At 43.3% G+C, this 15710-nt stretch overlaps 1 protein-coding gene across 7 annotated transcripts in view; it reads left to right on the top strand.

The window, feature by feature from the left end:
* ITGB6 (integrin subunit beta 6) overlaps window positions 1-15710 on the top strand; it is a 148160-nt gene that overhangs the window by 34914 nt on the left and 97536 nt on the right. The window contains exon 2 of one of the 7 annotated variants that reach the window (XM_050752262.1): window positions 15388-15410. The exons of the other annotated variants lie outside the window; for them this stretch is intronic. The gene's annotated coding sequence lies outside the window, so the exon portion shown is untranslated. The remainder of the gene's footprint in view (window positions 1-15387; window positions 15411-15710) is intronic. 7 annotated transcript variants of the gene reach the window in all.

Below are 15710 nucleotides of genomic sequence, written 5' to 3' on the forward strand. Positions count from 1 at the left end.
AAAGGGCAAATGTGATATCAAATAGTAGTAAGTCTGTAAATGAGTCATGCAATTTTGATCTCAGTGATGCCCCTCCCTCTCCATTCCTGTGCCCTTCTCTAGCTCACACATACTTCACCCCTTGCCCAGAGTCATTAATACCCTCTCTAGGACTGACATTTCATATGCTAAGCAATCCCATTTGGAAGCCCAGAGATGGTACTTTCCATTGGCTCTTTCCCTCTCCTCCTCATACCAGGATCAAATGAGAGAAGTGAGGAGTGGGAAGGAAGTCAGGGGAGGCCTGACCTCCAAGGTCTCTCCCTTTGGACGTCCTAATATCAGCTCTACCTCAGGCTGTCAACAACAGGATTCATGATCCCTTTGTTTCCCACCCACCTCCAAACCTTTAATAGGACCCTCATCACTGAGGAGGTAATGTTCTAATGCCTTGAACCCAAGAGATGCTGCTCAGCTCTTCCTCATTGCATTAGCGACTTTCTTCTCCCTTTTTTTTCTTTTTTTACAGTCATCATCCACATCCATCAGCTAAGGCTGAAATAAGCTGCAGTGACAATTCCAAAATCTCAGTGGGTTACGATGCCAGGGTTTATGTCTTACAAATATGTGTTAGCTGCGGGTCAGGTGCAGCTCTACCCCACACCCTTTCACTTCAGTACCTAAGCTGAAGGAGCAGCTCCTATCAGTAACATTACCAGGTTCATGGCAGAAGAAAAAGAGAAGATGGTGAGACCTTGAAGTGGCTCTTCAAGCTTCTGCTTGGAAGTAGCATGTATCACATTCACTCATATCTTATCGGCTAAAGAAAGCCACGTGACTTCTGAGTTCAAGAGGATGATAGGCACAATACTCTTTATAATAGGGGCACTGCAAGTCACATGGCCAAGCCTGAAATCAGGGAGCATGAATGCATAATAATCTCCTAGAGAGATTCAATGAATATTTATTTTATCTTAACTTCCAGGATACATGTATAGAATGTGCAGGTTTGTTACCTAGGTAAACGTGTGCCATAGTGGTTTGCTGCACTTATCAACCCATCACCTAGGTATTAAGCCCAGCATGCATCAGTGTAAGTGAATATTTTCATCAATAAAACAATCGACTACACCAGCAGTCCCCAAACTTTTTGGCACCAGGGACAAGTTTCACGGAATACAATTTTTCATGGACTGGGGGCTGCGGGGTGGGGATGGTTTTGAGATGATTCAAGCATATTACATTTCTCATAAAGAGAGTGCAACCTAGATCCCTCACATGCACAGTTCACAATAGGCTTTACGCTCCTATGAGAATCTAATGCCGTCACTGATCTGACAGGAGGCGCAGCTCAGCTTCACTAGCTTGCCCGACGCTCACTTCCTGCTCTACAGCCCGGTTGCTAACAGGCCATGGACTGGTACCTGTCTGCAGCCCGGTAGTACATTATCCTAGTCAAGGATACCATTACCTCCCTCCTGGATCCCAGGGTGTGAAGAAGCTAATCAAACCTGGATCCTACAGAAGAGTTTCCACAGATCCTTTTGGGTCTCCCTGCCTCTAGCATCTCCATTTTATATAGACAGCAGAGTAGCTGCCACAATATACTTCCCCAAATGCATTAGCGACTATTATATAAATGCTATTATCACCCTGTTACTCCCTCGTTCAGAACCTTCAGCAGCTCCCTATTGCCAATCAGTTCAAATCTAAATTCTAAGGCCTAGGGCTTGAGGTTTACATCAACTGGTCCTCCCTTTCCTGTCCCACTGCATCTTGGCCCCAACTCCCCATATCTAACCAGGGGTCTGATGGGTTTTTTTTGACAGCTGTTCCAAGATTTTGCCCAGGATGTTAATCTTCCTTTGTCTGTGCTTCTTTTGTTCCCCCCACCACCCAACTCTCTGTTTTCCAACCAGTTTGTGTTCTTCAATTTCTTGAAGAGTTGTCTTAAATCATATCTTCCAAAAAATTTCCTGGAATAACTGCCTTCTCTTTATACTCCTCAAAATTCAGAATTACATATCTCTACTCTTGTTTTTATTTTCTGTTTCTAGAATCATTGTGTGGAAAAAGATCTTGGGATTCTCTATTCCACACTCACCGCCTCTCTCCAATTTGATGTGAGGAAAGTAAGACCTAGAAAAAGAAGGAGGAGGAGAGTCACTCGTTTGTTGAGAGGCTAAGTTGAGATGAGGCTTAGGTCTTCCTGCTCCGTGTTAGTATTCTTCCCCTGCACCAATTTGCCTCTTTTAATTTGTATCAATTTCTCCAACTAGATGATATGTTACTTTGGGGTAGAGATGCCTCTTGTAATATTTTATACAAGACCTTTGACTTATATTATCTCTATTTATAACAACAACCTTGCAAGGTGGCAATTATTATCATTTTACCAATAAGAAGGCTCAGGGTTAGATAAAGCGAGTAACAGGCCCAAGATCAAATAATCAATAAACGACAAAGCCAGGATTTATTGAATATCTACTGTGTGTTTGGAATTGTGTTAGTTCTCAATTCAAAGAAATTAAAATAGGGCTGGGCATGGTACCTCACACCTGTAATCTCAGCACTTTGGGAGGCTGAGGTGGGCAGACCATTTAGGCCCAAGAGTTCAAGACAAGGCTGGTCAACGTGGAGAGACCCCATCTCTACCAATGTTTTTTTAAGTAGCTGGCCATGGTGGCACGTACCTGTAGTACCAGCTACTTGGGAGGCTAAGGTAGGAAAATCACTTCAGCTTGGGAGATTGAGGCTGTGCTGAACCATGATCATACCACTGCACTCCAGCCTGGGCAACACAGCAAGAGCCTGTCTCGAGAAACAAACAAGCAAAAAAACCCAGAAATTAAAATACAATTTAGTTAAAGAACATATGTCACAGCTTCAATGTAGCTCATAAAAAATCCCAACTGAATAACATATTCAGTACTCTGGAAATTCATATAGGACAAAGATACTTGAAGAGATATTAGACATGAACTTGGCAGTTAAGGATGCTAAGGATAAGTATAATCTAACCAGATGTGGTGGGTGGGGGCAGGTATTTCCATGCTGGTAAAAATGGGCTGTTTGGGAAATGGGAAAAGAATTTATTTGTCGAGAGGTGTAGCTTTCACAGGAGAGTCATGCACGGTTAGTTACAACAGATTGGGGAAAAGTTATGGAAGGCTTTGAATGTCAGGTTAAAGTATTTGGATTTTGTTCTGTAGGTTACAGAAACTCACCAAAGATAGTTGACCTATAGAAAGAGTGTTTTGGCCTGTTGCATAACATGTGAGTGGAGGGAAAGGGCTGGGAGATGATAGACCACTTAAAGGTTACTTAAAGTGGATTGAAGACTAACTCATCACCTACCTATGAGCTAAGAAGCTTGGCATGGAGCTGGGCAGGTTTTAGGGGGTGATGGAAATAATTTTTTTGGTACAAAAATTATGACTACCATTTGGGGAGGTGGAGGTTGGAAGAGTGAGATGTGAATTTTTTAAATTGCTTGTCAAAAGCAGACAGGCTGTTTTTCTGAAGCATGTGTGGAAGTTAAGGATATAAAAGTTTGCTCTAAGGGGACATAGAATAAGGAAATAAAGAGTCTGTTCCTAGAGAGTTAAAGGCTTTTACACCCCTAATTCCAACCCACCCTTTACTTGGGCTTCAGGGGTGTGTTTCTCTATGTTTTTAAAATTGTACCTTTCTCTTTCATTCAGCGGGCATCCATGAGGCAAAGTGTGCACTGCTTTCAACCCAATGACTTCCAAGGTCATGACATCTCTTCTTGCAAATAGTATCCACACCTTTATCTTTCCCATCCAATTACTTGAAATAATCACATCAACCAAATTCATTTAATTTAACACAATATTCAATTTATTGCCTGAACAAAGATGGCACTGCTCACCAAATGGAAGTGTGGGCCACCCAGATAGGACTCTATACAATAGCTTATATTTAAGATGTTGATTCACTGACTGGCACATGGAGCTGCAAATGTGGCTCACCACAGGTCATTCAGTGCTAAAACTGTAGTATCTGGGCTACAGTTACTAGATCAAGGGCTGGGTCTGAATCTAGAGGTCAAGGTGTTATATCTATAATAAAAGTAAAAAAGTATGGGCTGAACAAAAGTTGAATTTAAGATAAATACATAAATCAATGCATTAATTATGTGTGTAAAAATTTTTTTCACCTTTCTTTCCAATGTCTTGATTTTCAACCTTCCAGTCATTGATAGGACTCATTTCTGTACTCTCTCAAAACCCAGGGTCTATCTTAACTTTGTAGTTAAGAAAAATCTGGAAGTATCAGCCTAACCAATGTCAAGGGAAGTAAAAGTTGATCAAGTAATTCCCAAATACTATACCCTACTCTGGAAACCCAGGTTATGTTTGTTTTACTTTCCACAGGGAAAACCTGTACATTTTGTTGGGTGATCCAAGAACGGTTATGTGACCTGAAACTGTGTAGCATATGTCCCAATATTATTTCAGAGATAAAAGGAGGAAGAGTTTTTCAGCAGGATTTGGAGGGTCTAAAAATAGGGTCTTTGGCTTACATGACTAGTGTCTTTGGCTTACATGACTAGTGTCCTTTCCTTACTTAAGGGTTTGGAACTTGTTCTGTGTGCCATATGCTTTTCTGGCAATCTAATGCAGGCTAAGAACCCCTTTTCAGAAAAAATGTTTTAAAATTCCTAAAATAAACTACATACAATTAGAAATAAAGTTAGTTAGACCAAAACATGGTTATCAAATTATTGAGAAACAAATTTATATTATAGGAATACACTTTATTAACACTTGAAAAACAAGGTCACTGGCAGAGCTAATGAACACTGTGATTCTGACACAGTGCTAAGCGTTGACAACATTTTGAGATATCTGCAACAACTGTAAAGTGATGTGAAAAATATGTGTAATTCCTGTTGGTGAGAGTTCCAGTACTGCTAATATTACAGTGGTTTGGTGTCTACATTTGTAATGGAAGAAAATGTTTAATTTCACTCTGGGCTTACTGCAAATGAAGATGCAATTTTTTCCCCTTTCCAAAATCAAAGACTCTTCAAGTTCTATCAGTAGATAAACCCAGGTTTAAAATGGGTGTATTAAAGGTTTTTTTCTAGGTAACACATAAACCATCAACACTAACTGGAGACCACATGGACAGCTCCTCAGGGGGCGTGGGGTGCCCCACTGCTTGCCTGTGGTGCTTGCTGGCCACCATACCTGGCTCCCAGCATCATGCCTTACTAAAGTGGATGCTCAGTGCATCTACTCAACAACGGCATGAAGAAGGGAATGGAGAGACAATGAGTGGGTTGGACTTGGCTCACCCTTCCTGCCCTAACATTTGGACACTCTGTGACTAATGCAGAAGGAATTCACCGAAGCCAGCTCAGAGTCCTGTACTGCCAGGAGTGACCGCAGAACACAGCACAGGCAAGGGATGGAGCAGTAATGCGCCATGGGGTGGGTGGGGGTCCATGCTCAGCCCCAAGATGGAATTCTGTCCCTTCGATAAAGATCTGGAGCAGAAAAGGAGCATGCAGCACCCAGCAACCACAGAGGGTGAACAGAGGGCTGAGCAACAGCTGAGGCTGCCCAGCTGCTTTTCTGTGGCAAGTCTATCCACATCCGCAACAGACAAGGGATTCACTCATCAGGACCCTGGCTTCATGAGAAGATCATTTGTCAGTGTGTGTTTCTGACAAGTGTTGTTAGCTGAAAGCGTGGACCGAAGGTGCCCCCCAGCCCATCCCCACCTAGGCCGCCAAGAAAAGGATAAAAAGAGGCCGAGTTCACACAGCCTTGTGAAGTTCCTGGCAGGACCAAGTGTTAGAAACTTAGAAACGACAAAGACTGTAATATAAAGCAATTATTAAGATGAATAATAGTCATATAAACTGGGCGTGGATGATGAACGAATTTATTACATTTTGGACACTTTTGTATCAGGAGGACTCATGTTGTAGAAAAGAGTAATCATAAAAATGGCTGTCATTTTAAAAAACATGCCTACTGTTGCAAGTACCACATGTAATTCTATTTCATTTTATCCTCGCAACAACCCTCTGAGCATTTCTAGCCCCTGTAGTGGATTGAACGATGGTTGCATCCAAAATATAGGTTCACCTTCCCAGAACCTGTGGATGGGATCTTATTTGAAGAAGGGTCTTTGTAGATGTAGTTAAGTAAAGGATCTTGAGATGAGATAATCCCAGATTTTTTGGGTAGGTCCTAAATCCAAAGACAAGTGTCCTTATAAGAAGAGGAAAAGACACAGAGAAGGAGAAAGGCAGAGGAGAAGACGTGAAGACGAGGCATCCAAATGATGCATCTACGAGTCAAGGGATGCCAAGAAGTGCCAGCAGCCCCTGGAAGCTAGGGAGGGGTAGGGAACCCCTTCTCCCTCAGAGCCTCCAGACAGCTTGCTTTCAGGCTTCTGGTTCCCTGAACTGTGTGTCAGAAAACTGATTTCTGTTGTTTTAGGCCACCCAAGGCTCTGAGAATCAGGGAGCTGTTGTTCTAGTTCTAGTAATGAAAACTACCCATGTGACTCTGGCCAGTCCCTGACTACCAGCGGAGCCCCCTGGATCAGGTGTGCACACCACACTGCTGCTCTGCTGCCTGGACAAATAAGTCATTCAAGTCGAATAACACTATTAACATAACAATAGTTTAGTATTAAGGTTAACCACCTGCCTACAATCAGACTGCCTGGATTTGAGGCCAGTTTTTCTGCTTAGTGCCTATCAGACTGTGAATAAGTTATTTAACCTGAGTCATTTTCCTTTTCTTCTGTAAAATGGGGAGAATTCAAGAGGAGCCTTGAACAGGAAAGATATTTGGTGAAAACTAAGGAAGTCTGAAAAAAAGTATGGACTTTAGATAATAATAATGTATTAATATTGGTTTATTAATTGTAACAAATGGGGTACGTGCGGTGATTCTCACCTGTAATCCCAGCACTCTGGGAGGCTGAAGCAGGCAGATCACCTGAGGTCAGAAGTTCGAGACCAGCCTGGCCAACATGGTGAAACCCCGTCTCTACTAAAAATACAAAAATTAGCCAGGTGTGGTGGCACATGCCTGTAATCCCAGCTACTCAGGAGGCTAAGGCAGGAGAATCACTTGAACCCAGGAGGCGGAGGTTGCAATGAGCCAAGATGACACTGCTGCACTCCAGCCTGGGTGACAGAGTGAGACTCTGTCTCAAAAAAAAAAAAAAAATTGTAACAAATGTACCATACTAACATAAGACATTAATAATAGGGAAGACTGGCTATGGGATATATAGGAATTGTACTAATCTAAAACTCTTCTAAAATATTAAATTACATATTATTATTTAAATGGGGAAAATATCAATACCTCGCTTCACATTGTGATAAAGATTTATAACAGTGTTTGGCACATTATAAGAGGTATTGTTAGCTATTATTGTTTTAGGGCTGTTATCAGGAACAAGGAATTCATACTTGTAATGTTCCATGAAACAGGCTAAATAATTTTTTTCAAGTGAGATGATGCAACATATTTAGAGTAAGGTTGTCTGAAAATTTTACTATAACTGTAATTTTGACTCATTCCAAAGCTAAGTAAAGCCAATGTAGTAACTAAACTTTGTTTCATGCCTCAGTGTTTCCTGGTTTTTAGATCTTTTCAAACTGTGATTTCTGACTACTACTGTAATTGCATGTAACTCATGTGAACAAGATCTACTTTGTTTATCTGAGAAAAATGGAAAAAAGAGAAAGACTCACAAATTGCTAATATATCTCCTTTTTGTTTCCTATCTGCTACTGGATTCCATTTTTAAAGCACCTACATCATGTTTTACTTTTTCCTTAGAAAACCAAGCAGAATGAATTGCAGTGACTTCTTTACTATTTTGACCCCACAAGGTGGACAAATGACTATACACACACACACACACACACACACACACATATATGTATATTCATTCAGATTACCGCAACAATGAAAGAAGCACACTTTTGACAAAACTGGTCATTTTAAGAATTGTAGGCTTTTCATGAGAATGACAGTGTCAGTAAAAGAGAGCCAAACTCATTCAGATTGTTCCCACCTTGCCTGATGCCTGCATCATGAGAAAGCAGCAGACAATCCAAGTTTAGAACAAAATGCTGCACACTTTCTCACCTGAAGAGATGCTTCCTACCTAGGAAGAGAATGCCGTTTCCTTAAGGGAGCTACTCTTCTGGACCTTTGGCAAGTAAGATGGGTAGATGGACAGACAGGCAGATGACAGCTTGAGGACAGGCTACTGTACCAAAAAGAAAGAGACCAAGGGCAGATGCAAGCAGCAATTGGGATCCTCTGCCTAGAGGAAAATACAGGAAAACAATAGATAGTCCTGCGCGAAATTCATTTCACAAAGAAAACCAGTCTAGGTCATTCAGTAATAAAACTGTAGTATCTGGGCTATAGTCACTAGGTTAACTATACTAGGTTATTGGGCTGGGTCTGAGTCCAGAAATTTGTAATGAGCCATCACTACTGCAAGTGCCTTGTCTGAACTATTATCAGAACGGACCTCCTCTCTGGGCTTTCCTGAGAAAAAGAATCATCTCCTGGAAAACCCATCTCGAAAGATCTTTGAATTGGAGAATGCACACAAAAGGCAGCAGTAAACAAATGAATTCACACCCAGATTTTCCTAAGAAATCTGAGTACAATATTATCATAGGATAATGAAAATAGTTTTTTGTTTAATTGTTCAACAAAAGTAAGCAATTTTCTTCCCTGTGGGGCTTCTTAACGTGTTTAACAGGTTAATGCGCATTGTGAGTTTCTGATGGAAGATTTAATAGTCTATATTAAATAAACTGCAGGAGCATTTCATTATCAGGGCAAGGTTTAACAGCTCTCTTCAGATCACATTTTAGGAAGCTGTGCTCCTCCTCCAGCAACATTCATAAAAATAAATTCTTCTGTTGGTTAACATTTAAATCCTGTCTTCCTAATCTTTGGTTGCCTAAAGTTTAGGGCCTAAACAATTTCAAGACCAATCTATACCATGCAACAAATGTCCAATAATCCACCAAGGTCTGGACTGAGACCAGGGCTGACAACTGCCTTTTCTGCGCTGCTGAGCCTTACTTAAGATAACTTAATTTCATCAACGCATAAGGAATGTTTGCCCCTCCCCCAATATTTGCCACTAACAGCAATTGTCTTTTATTTAAAAACTTTCATTATTTGTGCTTTGATTGAAACTTTAAACATCGAACTCCTTGATAAAAAAAAAAAGATTCAATTTCCTTCCTTTAATAAATATTGAATCTACTGTTGAGCCTCTTGCTGCATCACGCCTCGGTTGTTACACCCTCAACTGCTAGGGGGTGCCAGGAAAGGGCGCTGGGCTTAGGAGCAGCAAGGATCCACCCACAGTAGTCAGGAGGCAGCAGAGATTGCAGCCCAGGCAGGTGATTTTCATACTTCCCCAAACAAGCCTCACATCTGACTGCTCACTGGAGCCGCTTTTTGTCTGGAAGTAATTATGCCCAAAAATATATAGATTCATTACGTCTGTTGTGGTGTAAAAACCTGACGCACAGTCTTTAATTAGAGGCCAGCTGAATTTGCTTTAAAGGCTTTTCTTCTTTCTCCGCTTCCAAGTCTTGAGACATCACCAGGTTAATGACATTTTGATTAGCTTGTTAGAATAATTTATTATTTAGCCTTTTTAACGATTAAGGTGTTCATATCATACCCAATCCTTTACTCTATTTGATTCCCTGAAAACTTACTGACAGGGTTCACTGAGTATGCATCTGAAACAATCAGAAAATTGCATAAAATGGCAGTTAAAAGTAATAAATCCTCCATGGACCCGCCCAAGGATGCGCCTCAAACATGATCACTGGCTGAGGCGAGAGGATCACCTGAGGTCTAGAGTTGTAGGCCAGCCTGGGCAACAAAGTGAGACCTCCATCTTCATAAAACATTTTTTTAAATTAGTTGGGCATGGTGACACATGCCCAGTTACTTGGGAGACTGAGGTGGGAGGATCACTTGAGCCCCAAAGTTTAAGGCTGTAGTGAGCTAGGATTATGCCACTGCACTCTAGCCCAGTAATAGAGTGAGGCCCTGTCTAAAAAAGCAAGAATAAAAAAAAATAATAATTATTGGCCACCATTTCTCCCAGCTTTTTAAAGGATTAGAATTTTCCCTATTGTTGCAGCTGAATAAATTGCATCTTTAAGGTCAAAAGAAATTTGAAGCCCTTCCACTTTCCAAGGAGTTTTTAAAAGCAAAACATACCCATCTCTTCTGCCTTCTTACGAGGGGTATTTTTTTAATCTGTTGGGGAGACTCTTGCTACTGAAACTGACCCCAGTTAGTCTATCAGCGCAGGTAGAGAGAACTAGAGGACCACAGGGATTTTCCAGGTTTTCTTTTGCAACCAAAAAGTCATGGGGAATTCCAGAACAGAAGATGCTGGCTAATCAGACCTCCACTGGACTGAAGGAATGTTAACACAGCATACAAACAGTCTCCATACAGCACTGGGCTGCATAGTTCAGATCTTTCTGGTTCTACCAGGGAATGCTTTTTGCAGAGTTATGGCTCCTCATGACCCTCCAGGTTGTTAGAGCAGATTAGAGCTCACGATGACTCTGCTGATGAGCAGATGGTATTCTCTCTCTGAAACAGCGGGAGAAGCCTGGTGGTGATGGTGGGGTTGTTGATTCAGGGCCTCAAGAACTGCTAGAGTCATTGTTGATCCCTTGATTTCTCTCCCTCCCTATGAGGAATCTGTTTGTAAATGCTGTCTATCTTGGAAATATATCAAGAATCCGCTGTCTATCTTGGAAATATATCTAGAATCCAAACACTTCTCACTACCTCCCTTACTCCCACCATAGCCCAAACTGTCATAATCTCTGCTGAAACAGCCTCCAATAAGGCCCCCCAGCTTCCAACCTTATTGTCTTATTAGTCTGCGCATCCTTGCCACCTTATAAGCTACATCATGTCCAACCAAAACTCCATAAACACTTCCCTTCTCACTTAGAATACAGATCTGGAGCCCTGACCATTGCCCCCTCCTGCCCCTCCCTCATGAGCTGCCCTCTTCCCTTTGCCTGTCTGGCCCCTCTCCTCTGGCCTACTTGAGTTCACATGCTCGCTCTGCTCCAGCCTCACTCGCCACCTTGCTTGTCCACAAACCCTCCCATCCCAGGACCTTACACTTGCTCTTCCCACGGGCAGGACTATTTGTCCTGCAGAGAGCCCTGCGACGCCCTCCCTCCTTTCCCCAAGGCTGTGCCTAACCACCTCAGCAGAGAGGGTTTGCTGGCCACCCCACCTCGGCCACTCTCTGACCTCTTCCCATCCTCTATTTTTCTCAACATTTGTTACCATCTGACATCTTTATTTGTTCGTGGGTTTCTTGTCTGTCTCTCCAACTGGAATGTAAGCTCCATGAGGCAGAGACCCTGTCGGTTTTAATCAACACTGTGCTGTCAGAACAGTGCCTGGTCCATCGTGGGGTCTCCACAGGCAGCTGCTGAAGCAATAAATGAGTAAATGAAAAAAGAAGGCTCAGCAGCTCTGCAAGCTGTGAGTGAGTGAACCACTTGGCAATCAGTGTTTGTTCACGCGACATCTTGCTATTTGCTTCACAGATAGGTAAAAGGGGCCTAACGAGTCTAGTTCTCAGAGTCAAGTCAGAATAAATTCACATCCGATGGTATTTTTCTGGAAAATAACGTCTTTGGATTTATTCCACAAACTAAAAGACAGAAAGAGTTCAATTCTTTTAGACTTCAATCTAATTTCTGAACCCTGACTGTGTGGGCCTCCGGAGCAGGCCTAACTCACAGGACAGGCTCCCTGTAGCTGGCAGTGTGACTGCCAGGCTCACTGCCAGCTACGGGGAGTGGGGTAGGGTGGGGTGTGGGTGGTAACTGTGAAGTGCAGGGGGGTGCCTGTGGCTCAGGGGCCGGAGTTCATCCTGAGTCATCTCCCGGCCACAGGAAATGCCCACAGCCACACTCTCCTGGACTCAATGCCAGGCCTGGCTCCTGACCAGCAGGCCCAGCTTCCCCTGAATGGCCAGGCAACATATTTTGTTTCATTTTGTTTTTAAGTGATTTGTACTGACTTCAAAGCAGAGAAAGATGGTGCGATCCAGGACCACATCTTTGTCTCATTTTTGGTGGCCAGAGATCCACAGGATAAGCAACAAACAAACCCAAAAGGAAATCACTAGACACAGAGCTAGAGCTAGAACCATAGTCCTGAGATAGAGAGGCAAACATATTTTTCAAGTTCCTTCTGGAATTTCACTTCTTGTTGGCATCTTTTTGATGATTCTTTGTACATCTCTTATCTACCAGGAGGTGGTTTGCAGGGTGATTCTGAACTCAGGTGGGAGGGTAGTGGCCTGTCTCCAGGGCCCTGTTTTCTGAGCAGTGAGGTGATCTTGGGAAAGTTGTGTAGCTTTTCCATGCCTCAGTTTCCTTATCTGGTAAATGAAAGTAGAATAGTCCCTATTTTATTGGGGCCTTGTGAGAACAAAATAGGGCCACCCTAATACAATATTAAATGATACCTGGCACTTGGTAAGTGCTCACTAAAACGAGCAAGAATAAACACGTGTCCCAAGTGAAATCAAAGGAGGGTTTACAGGAAACTGAGAGAGCTTCAACCCAGGCTCCAGTGTGCACAGGTGCCTCGGAGTATCTGGGAGCTGTGGGTGACTCCAGGTGGGATGGAAGCCAGATTACCATGAGGAAGTGTCTTTTAGAAAGCATTTCTGGTGAACTGCCTGAGGTGATGTTAAGAAACAAAGAGACTGGAATTTTCAAGCTTTCAGTAATTTGTTGTCATGGGTTTTTCCCCCTCACTTGAAATAAATATACACTTTCATGCATGGTTTATTTCCAGTTTTGCATTTCTTTCTTTTTTCTTTCTTTCTTTTTTTTATTTTTTGAGAGAGAGTCTCGCTCTGTTGCCCAGGCTGGAGTGCAGTGGTGCAATCTTGGCTCACTTCAACTTCTCCCCCTGGGTTCAAGTGATTCTCCTGCCTCAGCCTCCCAAGTAGCTGGAACTATAGGCATGTGCCACAATGCCTGACTAATTTTTGTGTTTTTTGTAGAGACGGGGATTCACCATGTTGACCAGGCTGGTCTCGAATTCCTGACCTCAAATGATCCATCCGCTTCAGCCTCCCAAAGTGCTGGGATTACAGGTGTAAGCCACCACACCTGGCTTGTGTTTCTTTTCTTAAAGAAGGCCTCCCAAATGGTATAATCTTTAGGCCCCACAGAACCTGGACTCATCCCAAAATGGTGTAATGAAATCTTCACCATATTCCTGAAAGGTGGAGATTATCTCTCTTTCATAGTCTAAAAACTAAAGTGTTGAGAGATAAACACTCTCGCCACAGATAGGAGGACCTGGCAGGACTGCAATTTGAACCCAGGACTCCCTACATCCAAAACCAAACTCTTCCCACTACACTCAGCTTCCTCCCATTATGGGCATCATGATGGCTTTAAAAAGTAAGTGCCAGATTCAAATGGATATCCCTACACCAATGTTCATCGCAGTACTCTTCATAAAGGCCAAAAGCTGGAAACAGCCTGAACATCCATTGACAGACGATTAGGCCATCAAAATGTGGTATATCCATACAGTGGAATATTATTCAACCTTTAAAAGGAAGGAAATGCTGACACATGCCACTACATGGATGAACCCCAAAGACATTATGCTAACATGAAATAAGCCATTCTCACAAAAGGACAAATATATGATTCCACTTATGTGACGCACCTGGAGTAGTCAGACTCATGGAGGCAGACAGTAGAATGCTGGGTGCTGGGGGCTGGTGGAGGGGAAATGGACAGTTACTGTTTAATGGGTGAGGAGTTTCAGTTTGGGCTGATGAAAAAGTTCTGGAGATGGTTGGTGGTGAGGATGGCACAACAGTGTGAATGCTCTTAATGCCACCAAATCATATACTTAAAAATGGTTAAAACGGTATATTTTATGTTATGTATATTTTACCAAAATAAACAAAAAAGGAAACCCCAGCCTAGAATGTAAGGCCTAGGCCACAAAACATTTCTTTAGCACTTAGCAGCCTGTGGGCATTGTGAACAAGGATGACAGGAAAGTGTTAGACATCCTTCTTTAAGGGAATCTTTCTGAAGGTCGCAAAAAATGGAACAAATATATCTACTTCCAGGTTGCTTGCTCCCCCTGTTATGCATAACCACAAGTCAGCCACAGAATTCTGCAAACAACCCACTGTGCAAGGCGTCACACTCAGAGGTACCTCACAGTGAGACCCACAGACAAAGCAGCCATTTACCTTGCCTTCTTTTAGCTACTCACAACGAAACGTTTTCACAGAAAGACACCTGGAGGTGGAAGACTTGCTACCGGTACTTGAGATGAAGCAGGTAGCACAGCAAGGCCCGCCCAAGAGCAGACAGCTGTGACTAAAGTCCCCAGGTTTCCAGTTGATTCCCAGGCAGGTTGACTCAGGGTTTCCTCTCCCAGGAGTGTTGTAAGGTGCCCCGGGGCAGGCCCAGCTGGGGCCTGGACTGTCTTTATTTGATATGGATGAATGGCTGGGTCTGGGAGATACTCAAGCTAACTGCAGTGACTCAGACACCGGTTCACTAGCTTCCTGAAGTCAGAGCACCGCCGAGGACAGCCCATTTCTAAGTCTCTGAAGTCAGAACCAGCGGAGGGACAGAGTGCAGAAGTTCTGCATCCCTGAGCTCCGAGCTGCTCTGTCTACGCCTGTGCTGCTTAGCCGAGGCCCCTTGAGGAGGGTCAGACTCCCAGATGGAGTCACAGCCCCCAGGCTGGGGCTCTGAGCAAACCGGATGGTAGGATTCTATCTGATGAGCCTGACCAGCCTGTCTGAAAATGTGGATGGTATGACAGAACCTTTGGATGTTAAGGAATGTAATATCCTCTCAATCACCCACAAGTAATGGGAATTTGCTGTAAGAATACACATTACTTTAAAAGAGACGGGATCCTGGGGAAAATTAAGAGCGAGGCCTCTGAGAGATCCAAGCTGGATGGGCATTTGGGATCCATGGCAGCTGTAGGCCTGGACCATGCTCCTTCCCCCCGGGCAGAGTGAGTTTGTAGATCTGACTCTAGCACTGTTCAGTTTGTGTGGCTGAGGGCCATTCTTTGCTGATTGCATATTGGTCCTCTCATCTCCCACCCCATGTAGCTTTCTTCTGCCTTGGGATTCTGCCTCGGGCTTCTGCCTCTATGTAGCTGCCGAGTCCTCCTAACACTGACTCCAGAAGCACCTGGTTCCCTCCAACCTTATGCGCTCTCTCCATACATCCTGCCAGCCTCACCTTCCATTATCAAACTCCTGATTTTACATTTCTATTTCCCATTTCAGATTCTACATACACAGAAACAGAGGTAAGTAATCCAGTTGGCATGGCTAAGGAGACACAGTTGTCATTTGGGGGACTTTACAGGATGCTGGCATCTCATGAATTGACAGCTCACCGGACAGGCAGGGCCGCCACCCTCCACAGCAGTGTGGATGTGGTACTTTCCAAAAGAGGACAGCAGGCACCCCACTCAGGAAGCAAGGCTATGTCTCCCCAGTGTCTTGCCCCTTGGTACAAATTAGCCAGCAGTCCCAAGGTGCAAACAGAGTGGATAGATATTCTTTCATAACATTATTCTACTTTATATTGTCTCAAATTCCCCCCT

This window comes from Macaca thibetana, chromosome 12 (genome assembly GCF_024542745.1).
Source record: "Macaca thibetana thibetana isolate TM-01 chromosome 12, ASM2454274v1, whole genome shotgun sequence".
NCBI classification, from domain to species: domain Eukaryota; kingdom Metazoa; phylum Chordata; class Mammalia; order Primates; family Cercopithecidae; genus Macaca; species Macaca thibetana.